The sequence below is a fragment of the Neomonachus schauinslandi genome, chromosome 6 (genome assembly GCF_002201575.2).
Source record: "Neomonachus schauinslandi chromosome 6, ASM220157v2, whole genome shotgun sequence".
Taxonomy (NCBI): Eukaryota; Metazoa; Chordata; class Mammalia; order Carnivora; family Phocidae; genus Neomonachus; species Neomonachus schauinslandi.
In genome coordinates this window covers 124,317,945-124,336,182 of record NC_058408.1, presented here as the reverse complement: position 1 = coordinate 124,336,182, position 18,238 = coordinate 124,317,945, and the positions used below count along the sequence as shown (strand labels likewise).

The 18,238-nt window shown below is 51.2% G+C and overlaps 1 protein-coding gene across 1 annotated transcript in view; it reads right to left on the bottom strand.

The window, feature by feature from the left end:
* The window catches only part of ZFYVE27 (zinc finger FYVE-type containing 27), an 81,297-nt gene that overhangs the window by 28,570 nt on the left and 34,489 nt on the right, over positions 1–18,238 (bottom strand). The gene's annotated exons all lie outside the window — the stretch shown is intronic.

Genomic DNA, 18,238 nt, shown 5'->3' with positions numbered 1-18,238 from the left:
CCCCCCCCCCCCCCCCCCCCCCCCCCCCCGCCAGTGCAAGCAGTAGGAGTGCAATGGCAGAGAATTTTAAGACATCCATAAAACAAATCAAAAGTCAGTCTCCACTTTATTATCACCAAGCAGCAATTTTAAGCTATATTAGCGATAAAATAACTTCCCTAAAAAGTGTCTTGTTGGTCTAAGTTCTAACCAAGCGCTACTGTTACCATTGGGTTTTAGTACACGTGAACTTCTACTCGGCACGTCTTCAGTACTTAGCCTTTCATAAGCATGCATTCCACCTGACAGTGAACTTCATTTTTTAGAGCAGTTTTAGGTTTACAGAAAAAGTGAGTGCACATGGTCTCCCGTGTTATTAATGTCTTGAGTTAATGTGGTACATTTGTTGAATTGATGAACCAATATTGATACACTATTATTAACTAAAATCCATAGTTTTACATTAGGGTTCACTCTTTGCAGTGTAAGTCCTATGCATCTTAACAAATGTACAGTGTATTCACCATTCCAGTATCATATATAAGAGCTTCACTGCCCTAGAAATCCCCTGTGCTTCACCTACTCAGCCCTCCCTGATCCCCTGGCAACCACTGATCTTTACTGTCTCCCTAGTTTGGCCTTTTCCAGAATGTCACAGAGTTGCAATCACACAGTATGCAGCCTTTCCAGACCAGCTTCTTTCCCTTAGCAATATGCATTTAACGTTCCTCCATGTCTTTTCATGGCTCAATAGATCATTTCTTTTTCTCACTGAATAACATTCCATTGTCTGCATATATCACAGTTCATCCCTTCATCTGCTGAAGGACATCTTGCTTGCTTCCCACCTGTGTGTTTCTAGGGTGAGTTTCTAAATGGTCAGAATCATTCAGATGCAGTTTGTGTCCCCAAACCCTAGGATATTAGACATTTCTGCCTTTTAACAGTAAATCCAGAATAAAGAATGACAGCCAACTGAGTGTGAAAACAAAACAAAACAAAACAGAACTTGAGTTTCTTCAATTCTGTTTTTCTCTAGGACCACTTGAAGGTTTGTGTTGTGTTTAAAATCCAAAAGTATGAAGCAGAATGAGAACTGACAAATAGAATGTTTTTGTTTGGTAAGCACAATATTTGTTTATATGTGAAATATCTTACTGAATTTGAACAGTATCTTTAAAATTGAAATTTCTTCTGTTTGCTTCTTTCAAGACTGTAGAAAAAATTAAGAAAATAATTATTACTGGGGCGCCTGAGTGGCTTAGTCAGTTAAGCGTCCAACTCTTGGTTTTAGCTCAGGTCATGATCTCAGGTTATGAGATCAAGCCCCATGTCCGGCTCTGCACTCAGCACAGTCTGCTGGAGATTCTCTCCCTCGCCCTCTGCCCCACCCCCCACTCATGCTCACTCTCTCTAAAATAAATAAATAAAATCTTTTTTTTAGAATTTTTTATTTACTCATTTGAGAGAGAGAGAGAGAGAGCATGAGCAGGGGGGAGGGTCAAAGGGAGAGGGAGGAGCGGAATTCCCCACTGAGCAGGGAAGCCCATGCCAGGCTCCATCCCAGGACCCCAGAATCATGACCCAAGCCAAAGGCAGCCGCCCAAACAACTGAGCCACTCAGGTGCCCCAATAAAAAAAAAAAAATCTTTTTTAAAAAAGAATTACTACTGATTACATGATTATTAGTCAAAATAATTTCATTATGTTCATAATTCTCAGATGGCCTCTAAGATTCCTGCCACCTGGTGTACATGGCCTGAATAATCCCCTCACTTTGAGTGTGGGTGGGACCATTGAATACAATGGACTATTACAATCACTTGACTTGGAGTTCATCAAACGGGAGATTTTCCTGGGTAGGCCTGACCTAATCAGGTGAGTCCTCTTAAGGAAAATGACAAGTCATTTTAAAGAAAGGTTTCTCCTGCTGGCCTTGAAGATGCGGCCTCCATGAATTCCATAGCTACGAGGAAACTAATTCTGCCAAAAGTTACACGTGCTTGAAAGAGGCTCCCAAGCCTTAGATGACCCCACTCCGGGCTGACACAACCTGGACCGCAACTTCATGAGACCCTGAGAATGAACAGAGGACCCAGCCAACCCACGCTGGGCTGTCCCCCACCCCAACCAACAGAAACTCAGATAATAAATATGTGTTGTTTTAAGCTGCTGAGTCTGTGGAAATTTGTTACAGCAGCAACAGAAAACTAATACATGTGCCTGAGGCCTCCCAGCTGATCAGAGATTCACACTATGCAGGAATCCTCGTCACTGCCTGCACATGCCAAAACAGAGGAGTTAGGTGTCTTAGCCAGGATCCCACCGTTAGGAAGTGGCCTGACTCTGGGCCCTGGTGGGTTGGCTCCGTGGCTGATCCTGCAGGTGGCTGGTGGACGACATGCCCTCCCTGCTGTCATTGTCTGATTGTTATGGTGACTTGCAGTGATTTCTGGTGATGACAGGAGCCTGCAGCTAAGAAGGGCATGGGTGGGGGCAGTTCCCCGCACAGACTCATCGCTGCTCCCCCTTCAATCCCACCTGCTCACTGGGTGGGCAAGCGGAGCCCAGGCCCCCAGTCACGGCCTGTCCCAGCCCTCTGCTTATTCCCTCTGCAGCACATTTGCAGTGACTCCTTTTGTACCTCTCGCCTTGGCCCAGCCTCCCCTTCGGAACGTCAGCCCTGTGAGAGTCCGCATCTGACATGGGCTCCCGGTGCCTGCCAGGGCTCTGGGTACGCAGGAGGCACTTCAGGACACTTGCTGAGTGGATCACAGGGTGAAAAATGATAACTTCTCTTCCTCCTCCGGATCCCAAGGGCTGCAGGGGCTGAGGAAACTCCATCCTTTCTCCTCCTCTCCCACGGCCTCATCTCCTGGGCTCTAGGGCTCCACAGACTGCTCCCTTGCGGGGGGATATGGGGGAATGAATCCCCCACCCTTACCAGCTCTGCTCCAAATCACCCCACTCCACTCCACTGAAGAGCTTCAGGGCCGGGAGCAGTCCCTGCCCAGGGGGCCTGGAGCCTCCCAGGTTCCCAGACACGGCACCTGCTCCCTCTGCTGGCAGAAGTGGGCAAGTGCATGGAGCTCCCCGCCTCCAGGGAGATGCGGGGAAACACAGGGAAGGCAGAAGGAACCCCTGAGCCTAGAAAGACCCAGGGTAGGAAGACGCTGGGGGAAGTCAGTAGCCTGGCCTGAGTCAGGCCCGTGAGGAGCCTCCTGCATACGGGTTCCTGAGTCAGAGCTCCAGGACTCATGTCTAGGTCCTGACATGTGTGGCTATGGGACCTTGGGAAAGTTACCTACGTAGTCTGTGCCTCAGTTTCCCCCTATAGAAGTGGGAATGAGGTGTTACCTCATCATGTTGCAGTGAAGAAGAAATGAGATCAATAATTAGCTCAGTCCCTCACACATTTGTAGATGCTTAGGAGATGTCAGCCCCTGTTCCTACCTTGGCCAGATGCCTAGCCCAGGAGGCCTCTGTGAAGGCCCTGGCTCAGGACGCAGGCCACAGATGTGAAGGGCAGACCCGGCACACCCAGGATCCCTGAGATCTGTGAGGGAGGAGCGGACCACTCACGGGGGAGGGGAATGAGGGAAGAGCTCATGCCTCATACCCAGTCAGCCCATACATAGCACGTGGCGATTGCTCCAACATAAGAAGATGTCAGATTAACTTTCCTGGAGGCCCTTGCAGGACAGGAGGCCCCCCTCAGCCCCACCCGCAGGGCTGGATAGGCGACTCCAGACCAGGAAGGAGAGCGTTGCTTCCACCAGGACAGCACATTACTCACAGGGGAGGCAGGCCTCGAGCTGCCCAGCCCTAAGAGCTACCTGGTTTCATCCCGCGATCATAACAGCTGGTACCGCACACACACCCACCACACACGCCCTCATCGATGCCTGCAGCAGTCCCGCCGGATGCATGCTATTACTTCTACCACAGAGATGAGGAAACTGAGGCACAAAGTAAGCGGCAGAGTCAGAATTCGCACCCAGGTCAGGGTGGCTCTCCGAGTCCTTGTTCTTCACATGACCTATGCATGTGTGCCTCATACACTATTTCTAGTCCTAATCCAAGAAGCCCTCACCACCCTCAGTGGCCACGTGCGGTTTCAAAGCCACGGCTGGCTGGGGTGCAGCTGTGGCTGGGGGCAGCACCTGGGGTGGGGAACAGCAGTCCCAGGACCAGACGGCACTATGGGCACCTCCTGGCTGGGTGATCTTGGGCAAATCACTTAACCCCTCTGAACCACTATATTCTCATCTGCAAAAGAAACGTCCTCCTGACTTAGCGGTTGTGGGGATCAGAGATCCTGTGTGTCCAGTTCCCAGCACAGCAACACGGAGCCCCTAGGCACAGAAGAGCTGTTACTGTTGGTGGCTACCGAGGCGTCACCACGGTGTCTGATATTCCCCCCTTCCCTTGGACGCTGACCAGCGGAAGCGAGGGTGGGCACTTCAGAGAGCAAGCAGTAAAAGGTACATTCCCTCCACGCTTGCTTCTAGATCAGTCGCTCCAGGGAAGCCAGCTGCCACGTTGTGGGGACACTCGGGCTGTCCATATGGCCTCTGGCCAGCAGCCACATGCGTGAACTTGGAAGCAGTCCTCCAGCCCCAGCCAACAGCTTGATTGTAACCTCATCAGAGATCCTGAGTCAGAACTACCCATCAAAGCCACTCCTGAGTTCCTAACCCACAGATGCTGCAGAGATCATAAATGTTTGCCGTTCTAAGTTTGTTGTTTATCAGTTACAAAAATAGAAGCAATACACTTTAGAATCAGCATCCTTGGGCAGCAATTGCTTTGGAGTCAAGCTGCCCCAGGCTCCTTCATAGCTGTGGTCACAGGGAAATCTGCGTTGAAGAGGTTCCTGGCCGTGAAAGAAAGGATAACTAATATTTACTGAGCACTTGCCATCGGCCAGGCATGGAGCCAAGACTTTCCATTTATCCTCCTAACAAAACCCCCAAGAGGGAAATACTAACACCCTCATTGTACAGTCGGGGAAACTGAGGTGCCAAAGGTTGAATAACCTACTGAAGATCACACAGGGCAGGATTTGCATCAAACTCCAAATGCTTAACCAGTACGCTGCGTGGCCCCCTGAAGGGGACAGTGGCTCAAAGGCCCACTCCCTGCTCCTGTCCCACCCAGCCCCCACCACTGCCACCACACACTTGCTCTCTCTCCTGTGAGCGTGACTAACATAGGCTCCGGGACAAATCCCACCCAGCGCTTCTGTCCTCCCCCTCCTATCAGGGGAGTCCACCCCTCACTCCGTGCTTGGTCACAGAGCTTGTTCCTGGTGAAAGAGGCCCCGCCCCCAAGTCATCTAGTCCAGCGCCCCTTCCCATTCGCCCAGACACAGAAACAGGCCCAGAGAGGTGCAGTGGCTCATCTAAGGACACAGAGGCAATGAAGGAAGCCCTGAGCAGGAACCTGGGTCTCCTGGCTTCTCTCAATCCAGCCTGCACACAGGGGCTGCCTTTCCCAGCATCACCTGCCCCAGTGCCCTCTGTGGGTCCCATCCACCCACCAGATACCCGGGGTTGGAACCAGAGGCCAAACTTCCCAGCATCCTCCACTGCCCCAGCCCCTGAGGGAGCCAGGAGGAGGGGGCTTATCTCCACCTGTGAGGTGATGTTGTCTCACCCCACCCCCACCCTCCCTGCCAGGCTGCCTTGATTAATGGGCTGGTGCTATCTTATCTCCCAGCTGCAGCAGTTAGGGATTAATGGGTAGTGGCAGGGCCCCAGGAGGACACATTCTGCCCCCAGATCAACCTGAGAGGTCCGCAGGAGGGCGGGGAGCAGGACGAGAGGGCACCAAGGGGTCTGTTCTCCAGCTGCCATCTTGCTCTCCTACTTGAACTGAGTCACCGCAGAACGTGTAAAGCACTCAAGACTGTGCCTAACACTTAACAGGAGCTCAGGAAATGGTAACCACTATTACTTTGGGCTAATGTCAGCTCTGGGAGTCCTTGGGCCTATGCCTGCCCTGGGGTGAGCTGCCCCAGTTTGCTAGCCAAAGTCTTGACCACCTGAGCTAACTAGGAAGTCACCTCCCACTCCAGCCTCAGGTCCCCATCTATAAAATAGGCCTAAATTTGGTTTGGAAACAGGGTTGTAGGTCTGATATTATTTTATTGAGTGACCTGAGTGCAGGTTTAGGGAGTTATTTATCTAGATATAAAGCTTTAGAAAACCCCTTCACACTCAGCCTCAATTTCTTTGTGAACATGGTGTTATAATCTCTGATTGGCCTCCACACAGCATTGTTGGGATGAAGCTTCTGGAAAGCTGTTGGGACGGGGTGGACTTTCAGATGACTAGATAGAATAAGGGGAAAATGGATGAATGGAAGGGGAGGAGGAAAGAAAAGCAGCTGGATAAAAGGGGAGAGTGGACAAATGGAAGAAACGAAGGATGGAAGGATGCTGTAAGAGAGGCATGAAGAGATGATGGATGGATAGATGGACAGAGGGACGAACAGACGGATGGATGAGGGGTGGGATGAAGAAAGATGAATGTCAGAGTCTCACTGGCCCCCATCCCCCATTGTTTTACTGGGTACAGCAAACAAGGAGCCCAGCAGAGGACTTTATTTCCAGAAGGACATACAGATTAACTCTCTGGGGCCCCAGGAAGCCAGTCTTCCCTCCCCCACTCCAAAGACATTCCTAGGACCACTCCTTCCCCCTGACTCTCTGCCTCTTCCCACTGCCCCTTCCCAAAGGGCAAAGGGCAACACCAACCAAGGAAAGCTATCTGCTATCAGCCCCATTTATCCCAGCGTTGTTTACTCTGGGTCTGCAATTAACAGAGTCTCTTTCCCAGATCAATTAATAGTGGGGGGCCCAAAGAGGGCACTGGGAGCCCCGAGAGGCCAGGTTACTCGTGGATGAACAATGGGGAATTGATGGAGCCTACTCCCTCATCCTGTTCTGAGGTGTCCCATCAGCCACCCCTTCCTGACTCTCAATGAGGCAGTTCTTAGCTCAGTAAGGCTGACAGGGGATGGTGCTAGAAAGCCCTGCCTCGAGCTATGTGGGTGCAGCTGGAGTCCCAGATCTGCCTTCATCCGGGCAGCTCCCAGGATCAGGGTAAAAAGACTGGACAGGCTCGTGGTGAAGATCTGGGCCTAGGAAGGGACCAGACCTAGGTTCATAGACCCATCTCTTCCCACTAAGCAGCCATGTGACCTTGGGCAAGTGACCTAATCACTCTGAGCCTCTGTCTTCCCCTCTGTGAAATAGGACTGATGGAAAGACAGAGCTACTTCAAGGTCAAGTGTGCTGCATGGAACAAGTTCACGGAGCATGCTGGTCATTGGCCACAGCTTTGAGCTCCTCTGGGGAACCTGGGGCGCATGTCCCCACCTTTTCATCCTCCTAGCTCCTTCCATTCTCCCATGGGGTCCCCTTGGGGACCAGCAAACACCTGGAGGTCTGTCTCCTCACTTGCCCGGAAGGACTCGAGAGGTTCCTGCTTGTCCAGTACAGTAGCCACCAGCCCCATGAGGCGATTTAAATTTAAATTAACTAAAATTAATGATCTAGCCATTAGGAAGGACTGCAGCACTGACACATTCTACAACACGGATGCACCTCGAAAACTTTCTGTTAGGCAAGAGAAGTGGGTGCGGAAGGTCACGTCTGTATGATTGCATTCGTATGCAATGTCCAGAATCGACAAATCCACAGAGACAGAGGGGAGCTGGGTGGCTTCCGGGGGCTGCGGGCAGGGGCAACGGTGCTTCACGTGTGCCATGTCTTCTGCAGTGACGAAAGTATTTCAGAACCAGCAGTGGTGGCCGCCGTACGCTGTGAATGTGCTATCGCTGCTGAACCGTTCACTTCAATAAAATGGCTGAGTTCATCTTATGTGAATTTCATCTCACTAAAAATGTTCAATTAACTTAAAAATTCGGTTCCTCGGTAGCACAGGCCACATCTCCAGTGCCGAGGAGCCATTCGCGGCCAGTGGCTACCGGGCTGGAGAGCACAGATAGAGCACGTTTCCACCACTGCAGGTTTTTAAACAAACTTGATCTTAGGGGCGCCTGGGTGGCTCAGTCGGTTAAGCGTCTGCCTTCAGCTCAGGTCATGATCCCAGGGTCCTGGGATCAAGCCCTTAGTCAGGCTCCCTGCTCATGCTCTCTCTTGTTCTCTCTCTCTCAAATAAATAAAATTTTTAAAAAAGAAAAAAAAAACTTGATCTTCAGGTAAGCAAATAATAGTAGTGATAAGACTTCTTCACATACATTACCTTCCCTGACACTCTCACCAGGATGGCGTCATCATTTTCCCTTAAGAGATGGGGAAACCCAGAGAGGGGATGAGCAAGCCCAAGGCTGCACAGGAAGTGACGGGACAGGGACTTGCTCTAGGGTCTTCAGGCATCAGGTCTGGGGGCCTCTCTGCCTCCCTCAGAGCTGGGCCCAGGAAGTGATGACTCAAGTCCCCTGCCATCTGGCCATCCCACTCACATACCGGACTCGGTTTCCTCTCTGATCTGCCTTCTCCTGAAAGGGCCCTGGCAACAGTCTCAAACGGGAAAGGGTGTGAAAGTATGCAGTCTGGAAGATGAAGGGTGTTTGGTTCCTGTTTGCAAAAACTGTGGGGAAGAGGACTGACTTATTGCCAAGTGATTTGGAATTTTCACAAAAATTCCAGGAAGCCAGAGGCTGGGTAATGTGAGTGGAGGGAAAGAATGCACCTTTCCCTGACCCCAAGCTGCCTGGCCACAGAACTCGGTCAAAAGGGCACAGACCTCGGTCTCTAGTGGACCCTGAGCTGTCTTCAGAGTCCTTGGGGGGGGGCGGTGTGCCGGGGAGGGGCACATCTCAGGCTAAAAAGGTCTAGAAGTGTTCCTGACCTTGGCACAATCCGGACCCGTGGGGCAGCAGAAAGCACGGAATGTAGGAGGAGTCAGAGTTCTGCCGGGTTCCAGCTTCGTCACTGTACTGCCTGGGTGACCCGGACTAAGTTACTCAGCTCTCAGAGCCTCGGTTTCCCCATCAGTAAAATGGGGACTGATCACACAAGTCTCCTTCAGTCGCTGTAAGGATGAAGCAAGATAATAGATGCAACTCCCAAACCCGGTAAAGGCGAACTCTCCCCACCAGGACCCTGGCAGCTCTCAACTACTGTCCTCATGAGGATCTCTCGGTAAGTGCAAACCTCTGGAAAGTCTTCAGACCAAGTCCCTGCTGATGATAATACTAATAGCACCATGCCAGACTCACTGAAGGGGGATTAAGAAATCGCAGAGGGACAGGCTGGCTGCCATGTCTGTGCCTGAATGTGTGGTGCAGTCCCATCCATCTGGAAGATTCCCAGCTGTGTGACCTCACGCAAGTTCCTCAATCACCCTTGATTTCCTATCTGTAAACAGCGGTGATAAGAGCACCTGCCTGTTGGCATTGTTGAGAGGTTTAAATGAGATGAGCAAGCCCTCGGACACAGCACAGCATGCGATGCCCAACCCTCTGCTAACACGGGTATTAATCAGAGCCCTGAGCTGGGTACTGGAGGCGAGAGGGACAAGAACCCACCCACGCTGGCCCCCAGGCAGAGGAGGCAGGTTGTGTGGAGCTTCCAGAAGGGAGAGTTTTTTCATTTCAGCCTCAAGGAGGCCCATGAGCCTTGGAGAGTGGCCGAAACCAGCAGGGGGAGGGCTGGAAGAGGGGAGCAGGCAAGGTCCCCCTCTGAGGCCAGCGTTTCTCATCCTGGTCCCCAGGCCACTGCCTGGGAACCACCTGGGGTGACATGCGTTCAACTAGAATCTGCAGGTGACCCAGCAGCAATCCGAATGTGTATTTTAACCAGCTTCACGCTGCCAATGTGGGAACCTCTCTCCTTGCCTGGCTGTGGGGTATGCCCCATGATGGCCCAAATCAGCCAGCCCAGTCCAGGGAGGCCAGGACAATTCACAACCATAGGCAGTTAACCCCAAACCTCATCTGCCCGCCGTACCTCTAACAATCAAACAAAACCAAAACCACCATGGGCGTATGCAGAGGTGAGTCATAACAATGGGCACAGCGCATGGGTGAGAACAGACCCCCACCAGCCAGGACGCCCAGCGCAGCTGAATCAGGCCCAGCCAGCGGCACGAGGCCTGGAGAGAGCTCACACCTATGGGGCCACCTTGGAGTATGGGAACGCCCTGTGGGTAGGGCCCCAGGCCCAGCCCCAGCCCTAACCACACTTGCCCTCTCATCTGTTTTATCTGCCGCGTTCCCACAAGCCACATCATTTGAAAACAGGATCGCCTTACTTTAAAAACACCAATGGTGAAAAGCACTGATTTATGAGTGCTTCTCAACAGGGTCTCTCTCAGCCTTTGGGACAGGACAACTCTTGGTCATGCAGGGCTGGGCTGGACGCTGCAGGAGTTGGCATCCCCAGCCCCTGCCGATAAATGCCAGTATCAGCCCCAGTCTCTGTGATGACCAAACCCAGGCAGGGCGGGGCGGGCTATCTGTGCGCTGAGAAGTACTTCTAGCCCAATGCTCCCCAGCTTTATAGGTGAAACAATTGAGACCCGAGAAGTCAAGCAACCAGCCCAAGGCCACAGCGCAGCAGGCGAATGGAGAACAGGAAAGCCACAAATAGTGGGTTGAGCCTCACACCAACCTCACCAGGGCCTCGGTTTCCCAGATGTGGGCAGGAGGCAAGTAGGCGCCCCTTTTCAGAGAGTCTTGTACAAGCACCGACTCCCTGACCCGTCGGCTGGTAGAACAAGGACCAGGTAGCCCCTACCGGGGCCTGAACCCTCAGCATTGAGCACAGAAGAGCCATTCTGAACCCAGGCAAAGAGGCTGGGACCACCTCCGAGGCCCTCAGGGCAAGCGCCCAGCAGTTCCCAGGCCCAGGCCCCAGCTCCCTCCCAGCAGAGGACAATCGCTCCATTGGCTATGGCAGGGGATTGGAGATTCACTGGCCCTGCTGGGCTCCTCCCCATCAGCACCCTCTCCTTAATGAGGCCATTGTTCGCCTAGGGTTCCCCAACAGCTGGCCCCCACCCCTACCACTCCTGCCCTGGGTTTCCCCTCTGCAGTCCTGCCCTCCAGCACCTCCTGGGGGCTTCCTGACTTCCTCCCCTAGACCCTGAGCACAAAGGCCCCTGGGGCCTCTCTGACCCTACAGTTCCCCTTGCCAGGCCACTCACTTCCCTCAGCCAGCCTCTGTTTTTTAAATTAATCAAAGATGCAGGGACTGCCAATCTACTCCTGTTCAGCATGAGAGAAGGAGTTCCATCCTGAGAGCATGTAATTCCAGCCAAAAGCAAAGAAATCTGTTGTTTTATTTACAGGCAAATGAACCGTTCTGTGTTGATTTGGGGAAACATAGAGAATAGTTTATGAACCTTTACTGGTGCCTACACACACCAGTGTGTGGTCAGGAACCACCCAAACAGCAAATAGCTTTCAACAGAAACATCTTATAAATCTGGGGTCTTGAGGGCCCATATAGGCAGGGGTAGCTGGGGCTGGGAGAGTGGAGGCCGTGCGCAGGCTGCCCCCCATGACTGCACAAAACTCTGAACACTTACGCCGCAGCACTTTTAAGCATCTTCGGGTATTTCTCATTTAATGTTACCCACAAGTCTGCAGTAGAAAGTGCCTGTTTTGCACATGGGAAAACTAAAGCACAAGAAGCTATTATCTGACCCGAGTTCCCACAGCCCACAAGTGGCAGAGGCAAAGCCTAATACTAGGTGCCTCTGACTCTTGTGTCCAGTGCTCATTCTCCTTTCCACAAAGATGAGGCTTTGGGGCACCTCTCTACCTCCCAACCAGAAAGTCACTCTAGTGTCCGTGTATTTGTGCATTGCATAACTGCCCCTCTAGATCTTGAGCTCCCTAAGGGCAGTGGCCTGGCCAACCAGGGTCAAACCTGCTGGCAGCCTAACAGTCACCTAAGTCCCATGGAAGTCTCTGGCCCTAGGGCCCTCCTCTTCTGCAGGACAGGTGGGGTCAGGGCTCAACAGGATGGAACCCCTAGCCACTTCTCACGTGCAGGCAGGAATCCACAAGCCACAGAAAGAAGTCCTGGCTTCAAGTTCTGGCTCTGGTTCCTGCCTGTGTGATTGTGGGTAAGCTACTGAACCTCTCTGGGTCTCAGTTTTCTCATGTTAAATGGGGGTAATCATACCTACCTCACAGTGTTATTGGGATCATTAAAGGAAAGCACAGAGCATAATGCCCAGCACCTAGGATGCCCTAAATATGTGTTGGAGAGAGGAGAGGGAAAGAGGGAGGGAGGGAAGTCAACATGAGCATAGGGGGCTTGTCCATACCCCCAATCCCTCAGCAAGCATGAAATATTCTTCAACTGGACTCCACTTGGTCCCCATCTCTCCTCACAGCACCCTAGAACCCTCCTGATCTTCCTTGGGCCTCCCAAGAATTCCAACAGAGACGGAAAAAGGTTAGAGGAAGCTGGCTCCAGCCTGAGCCTGGCTGGCTCCAAAGACTCCTTTCTTCTGATACTTCCTCCCACCAAGTAGTCGTCCGTCCATTCAGTCATTCATTCATACAATATTTATTTGAGCACCTACTATGTGCCTGGCAGTGTGCTAGGAGCAAGAAAAACGGAGCTCTTGCCCTTGTGGAACTCTCTGTCTACAGGGATGCCAGAAATTGAGACAATAAACCCAGCGCTATGATGACCAGTATGAGGAGGCCGTCAAGGGGAGTTCATGTTCTATGAGCAAGCCCAGCGAGGAGGCCTGGCCTTCCGGAGTCTTGGGAAGAACCTGAGGCTAAAAGCAATCAGAGCAACTGAGGGTCCCGAGCTGAAGGGAGAGGCTAGCAGGTCAGCAGTGTGAAGTGACCAGTTCCCTCCTGCAGAGTGGAAAACAAGGAGACCAGAGAGCAGCCCTGAGCAGCAAGGAAGGACAAGTGGGGAGGAGGGAGAGCACAGGTGGATTTAAGAGAAATTTAGGAGCAAGGAGCCACAGAATTTGGTGACAGTCTCTAAAGACCATTGTCAGGCCAGTGTTATTAACTAGCAACTGTATAGACAGCTCTTCCTGTCCGCACTGCTGTAAGTAATTGTTAAATGAACTCTAATCCTCTAAATAATCCCAAAAGGAATTATCATTATTATCCTCATTTTACAGATAAGAAAGCTGAAGCACAGAGAGGTTCAATAACCTGCCCAAGGTCAAGTAGCATTGCTGAAATTAGAATTCAGTCTCACTTCAGAGCTCTTGGTCTTAGCCAAAATATTTGGCTGTCTCTCTGATGTGCTTCTAGCCGGGGTCACCTACCAGCCAGACCCTGGGGGCCCCCGGTGTGCTAGGGACCCAGGGCGAAAAGCCTTCTCTCCATCCCCAGCCCTGGCCAGAGAATACCAGCAGTGCCCACCCGCACCCTTCCTGTTGCACTTGAGACAGGCATCCTTAGAGCTAGACATGCCCCGGTCCAAGACAAGCTTGGCCTCTGCTTTGGTTCCCGTGAGATCCAGGACAACCAGTGTGCCTGCCAGTGTCCAGGGTCATAGAAGGGAGGACTGCGACTTGCCTCCCTGGTCACTGGATTCAGTGACAGTGAGCCCAGCTCCAGCCCCTCTACGAGCAGGACCCCACAGCTACCAGGGCACCCAGAGATCCTAAGCAGGTCCCCCTGAACTGCTTCCCAGAGCACAGGCTGTGCAGCAGGAAGGCTCTGCGGAGCTGGGGACCTCCGGGACAGACGCTGACTTTACAATCAACAAAGCTAAATGATGGAAAGCGAAACAGTGCTATAGGAGTGTCAGTAAGAGGACTGGACTGAGAGTCAGGAAGGCCAAGTTCAGTTTCCTCTCACAGAAATGGTTGGGGATGGGGGATGCTGGTGGACAACAGCAACAGGGCCTGCTAGCTCTAAGAGTTCTCTTAATTACACAGGCCACTCAGGCTGGGCTTTTTGCCGAGCACTCAGGAACCACTGCTATGAAGGCTGGTATCTCAGCAGGGAACACTGAGATCATAAAAGGCAAATAATTCCCGAAGACTCTGAAATAAGGACAAGATTCTGTTTCATCACCTTGGGCATCCTAGCCCTCCTGGGAGGCAGGCAAGCCTGTGCTCGCAGACCTTGCTCACAGGCTGGGACAAACAAAGTCAGCCTCACCTCCATCATCATCTCAACCTCCTTCTTCTTCCTTATTTCATTTGATCCTCAAGATGGCCCCATGGAGAACATGAGGCAGAGGTGGTCCTCCCCATCTCACAGATGAGGAAACTGACACTCAGGGTGTGGGGGGGGACTTGCTATTAAGTTGAAAACACACAACTGAGATCTTCTGAGTCCAAGCTTGGTACACTTGGTTCCTGCCATGCACTGCCTCTCCCAGGGGGCGGGGATGTGGGGGTCCTTGAGAGGAGGCATGAATGGGGCAGATCTCCCACTCATGGCTCCATTATAGTACTAATCATAGAGCTCCCATATGCCAGGCACTCTGCCAGGTGCTCCTCTCTTCCCTTGCCTCAGTAAGTCTTCACTAACACCCAGTAAATAAATGTTCTTCACCTCATTCTACACATGAAGAAATTAAGATTCAAAGCTCAACAGACAGATGTCCAAGGACACACAGCTAGCAAGTGGCCAGAATTCACCACCAGTCAGTCTGACTCAAAGCCCAGACTCTTCCTGCCACACTACATTGCCTTTGTGTGTCCCTGTTCTCCCCAAGCACAGGAACCGAGACTGTTTCATGCGTATGCCTGGCCCACAGCAGGCTCTAGTTAAATGTTCGTTCATGGAATGATTATTCCCAAGGCCAAAGCACTAAAAGGAATGAAGAAGGCTATTTCATACAGATAGAAATTATAATCCAACCAGAACATATAATGGCCATGAACCTTTATGCTTATAACAACATAGCTTCAGAGTATATAAAGCAAAACTGATTCCAAAAAAAAAAAAAAAAAGGAAAAAATACTAAACCCACAATCAAAGTAGATTTTATACACTCTATCATAAATGAATAGAATAGGGGCACCTGACTGGCTCAGTCGGTAGAGCATGCTACTCTTGATCGGGAGGTTGTGAGTTCCGGCCCCATGTTGGGTATATGGCTTACTTTAAAAAAAAAAAGGAAAAGAAATGAACAGAATAAGTAAACCAGCAGTTCTTAAACTTTCTGGTCTCAGGAACCCCTTACACTCTTAAAAATGATTGAGGTTTTTAGATTAAAGACCTTCCATTTATGTGCTTTTACACCTACCAATATTTACCATGTTTAAAACTAAAACTGAGAGAAATTTTATTAATTCACTTAAAGTAACAAAAATAAACCCATTATATGTGAAGATAAATAACAAATTCTGTGAAAAATAATTATATTTCACAAAACAAAAAAAAAATAGTGAAAGAGTGGCATTGTCTTAATTTTTGCGAATCTCTTTCACATCTGGCTTAATAAACTCAGATTTTCATACCTCCTTCTGCACTCAATCTGTTGTTACATGTTGTTTTGGTCGCAGTATATGAAGAAAATTTGGCCTCACACAGAAATGTAGCTGCAAAAGAGAATATTTTAACAGCCTTTTCAGACACTGTAGATATTCTTCTTTGATACTACTAAAAAATTGCCTTGTGGCCATTCCATAAATGTTGGTTGTAATGCAGAACCTGAATCCGTACCCATAAACTTTTCTTACTCTGTTACCTTAAGATCCATTGATCTATCTTGTACTTAGAGTGAATCTTTGAATTGCATGCAATTTTGACCTTGTAGACTCCCTGAAAAGGACTTGGGGACCCTCAGGAGAACGCTGACCACACTTAGAGAATCACTAAAGCAGGCAATAAAAAGGCAGAAAAAATGTAGGATTTGATAACATAACTACCAAGGTTGATCTAAGAGGTATCTATATAGAACTTTGCTCACAACAAACCACAAATACACATTTATTTTTTTTTTAACAAACGGTCCTTTCCATCAGCTGGGGGCAATGTGCACCTGGACAGACCGCAGAAGCTCCAGGATGGACAAATGCCCAGCTTGCCAGGTGTTCCACACAGCTGCCTAGGTCCTGGAACAGCCTCATCGGGAAGAGGCAGCACATTAGTGCAGCCTCCTCCCTGCTCGCTCGGGCCACAGAGCCAAGGTCACCCACTGACCCGGCCGCAGCAGATCTTCCTGAATGACTGCCCCATGGCACAGACCCCACCTGGGCTGCATTCCTGTGAAGGCCTTCCCTCCTTAACCTCACCGTGTCAGGGAGCCTTGGGGGTCCCCAAGGCAAAGTTGTCAGGTATAGACGGCCTATCCTCTTCCAGATGGCTTCCAGCCTGGCGCCTCTGCCCTTTGCAGCCCCTGGAGCTGCCAGGTATGACTCACCTGGCTCTTCCCGTGTGCGGTTCTTACATAACCAGGAGCAGGAACAATGCCTCCTGCTGTCCGGGCCAGGCACTGGGCCGCCAAGACCAGCAGAGGCCACCAGCTGCCGAGGGAGCCAGCGCCTTGCACATCACCTGGGGAGCGCCAACGCCCCCTGCCAGTGCCCAAGACCACATGTCCCCCCGGGGGGTGCAGAAGCCCTGCCAAGCCTAAAGCGGGGATAAGGATCAGCTGGAGCACAGGGAACAGAATTACTGCTCAGGGTCCCAAACCAGAGCCAGGGCCAAGGTATCCAAGGGAGCCTGCAGAACACACATCACATTTTCACCCTGAAGGCATACATCCCTTAGAGATCTTCCATTCCTAGGTGCCTATTATGTGCTGGCACTGTGCAGGGGGCTTTCTTTCCATGAATTTTTTGGTTTGCCCCTCACAGTAACTGTTGAGAGTGTTCCACTTTACAAACAAGACAATGGATGGTTGGAATGGCTAAGTACTTGCCCAAGGTCACTCAGTGAGTATGCACTTGGACTTCAAACTGGCTCTTTTTGCCTGCAAAGTCTAAGCTCTTGCACCATTACTACACTCCGCTGCCTGGGCCGACAGGGAGGGGTCTTTTACCTTCTGGCGGGTCATCCACAGAACCTCTTTGTGCTCTTTCGCCTGAACCCATCCTGGGCTCTATCTGCTGAATGTCCTTCTGTGCCCTCTGCCCTGCCTTTTGTCTTTTTCTCACACTAGATCAGATGAAGCAGGGACTATGTCTTCTGCATTTCTGGATCCCTACCTGTGGTGTGTACACCACACCCCACACCTTGTACACAGTAGGTGCTTCGTGTGTGTCTGCTGAATATTAAGAAGAGCGGCCCCTCCCCACTCTCCACTACTACTGCAAGGACAGATCATGGGAAGACAGGAGCCTTGGAAATTTTCAGGAGGATAGGGGGTAGGAGAGGTAAGAGCAGAAGTGGAGGGGGTCAAGTGCAGATCCAGCCCCCAGAGTGCCCCAAGCCCTCCTGCAAGACACCTTCCCAGCGGACCTCCACACCAAAGACTAGGGAGGTCAGGTCTCAGGTCAGGCTCTCAAGAAGTTCTCCCACCCTCAAGCATTTCTCCAAAGCTCCTCCCATAGGAAAGCCAATAGAGGGCAGGGCCCAGACAGAAGGAAAAGACCCCAAACATGGGGTTCCATCCCAAACCTGGATATCCTCAATTCCTTCCTCCTCCTGCATCCTTTCCTGGCCTGGGCTGGAATTTATCTTAGGGCAAAGTAGTTAAGCCCTGGCCTTTGGAGTCCAGACCTGGATTCAAATCCTGGCTCCCTCACCCATTAGTGTGTGACTGAGGGCCAGTTACTTCACCTGAAGGCCCCCAAAGCCAGCCAGCCTGCAGACTCAGAATCCAGACCTCCCGGTGTCACCCGGGTTCTGACTCTGGAACCAGACCACCAAGGGTCAAGTCCTGGCCCCTTATCCTCACTTAACTTCTCTTTGCCTGGGTACCTTTATCTGTAAAGTGAAGATAATAACAGTACCCACTCGCCTTATTATACCATTACTGTGAGAATTAAATGGGGTAACTTATGCAATGTGCTTAGAACAGACACAGTAAGTACCCAAGAAGTATTAGCTATCAATAGAAATAACCGGTGAGACGGCCGTGAAGCGCTGCGCAGTGTCTACGGCACTTAGAGCTCACTGAATGGCAGTTATGATTACCTTCGCCCCCACTAGGCTACAGTGTCCCTGGAGGTGGGGTGTCCTGGGTCAGATCCATCTCTGATTCCCCCAGCAGCCAGCAGCACAATGCCCGGCACCAGGCAGGAGCTCAAACACATGCTTGAGGACGGACAGGTGAAGAACTGCCCTCCTGGAACAGAGGGGGTGGGCAGCCAGGAGCCTCCTGCCAGGAGAA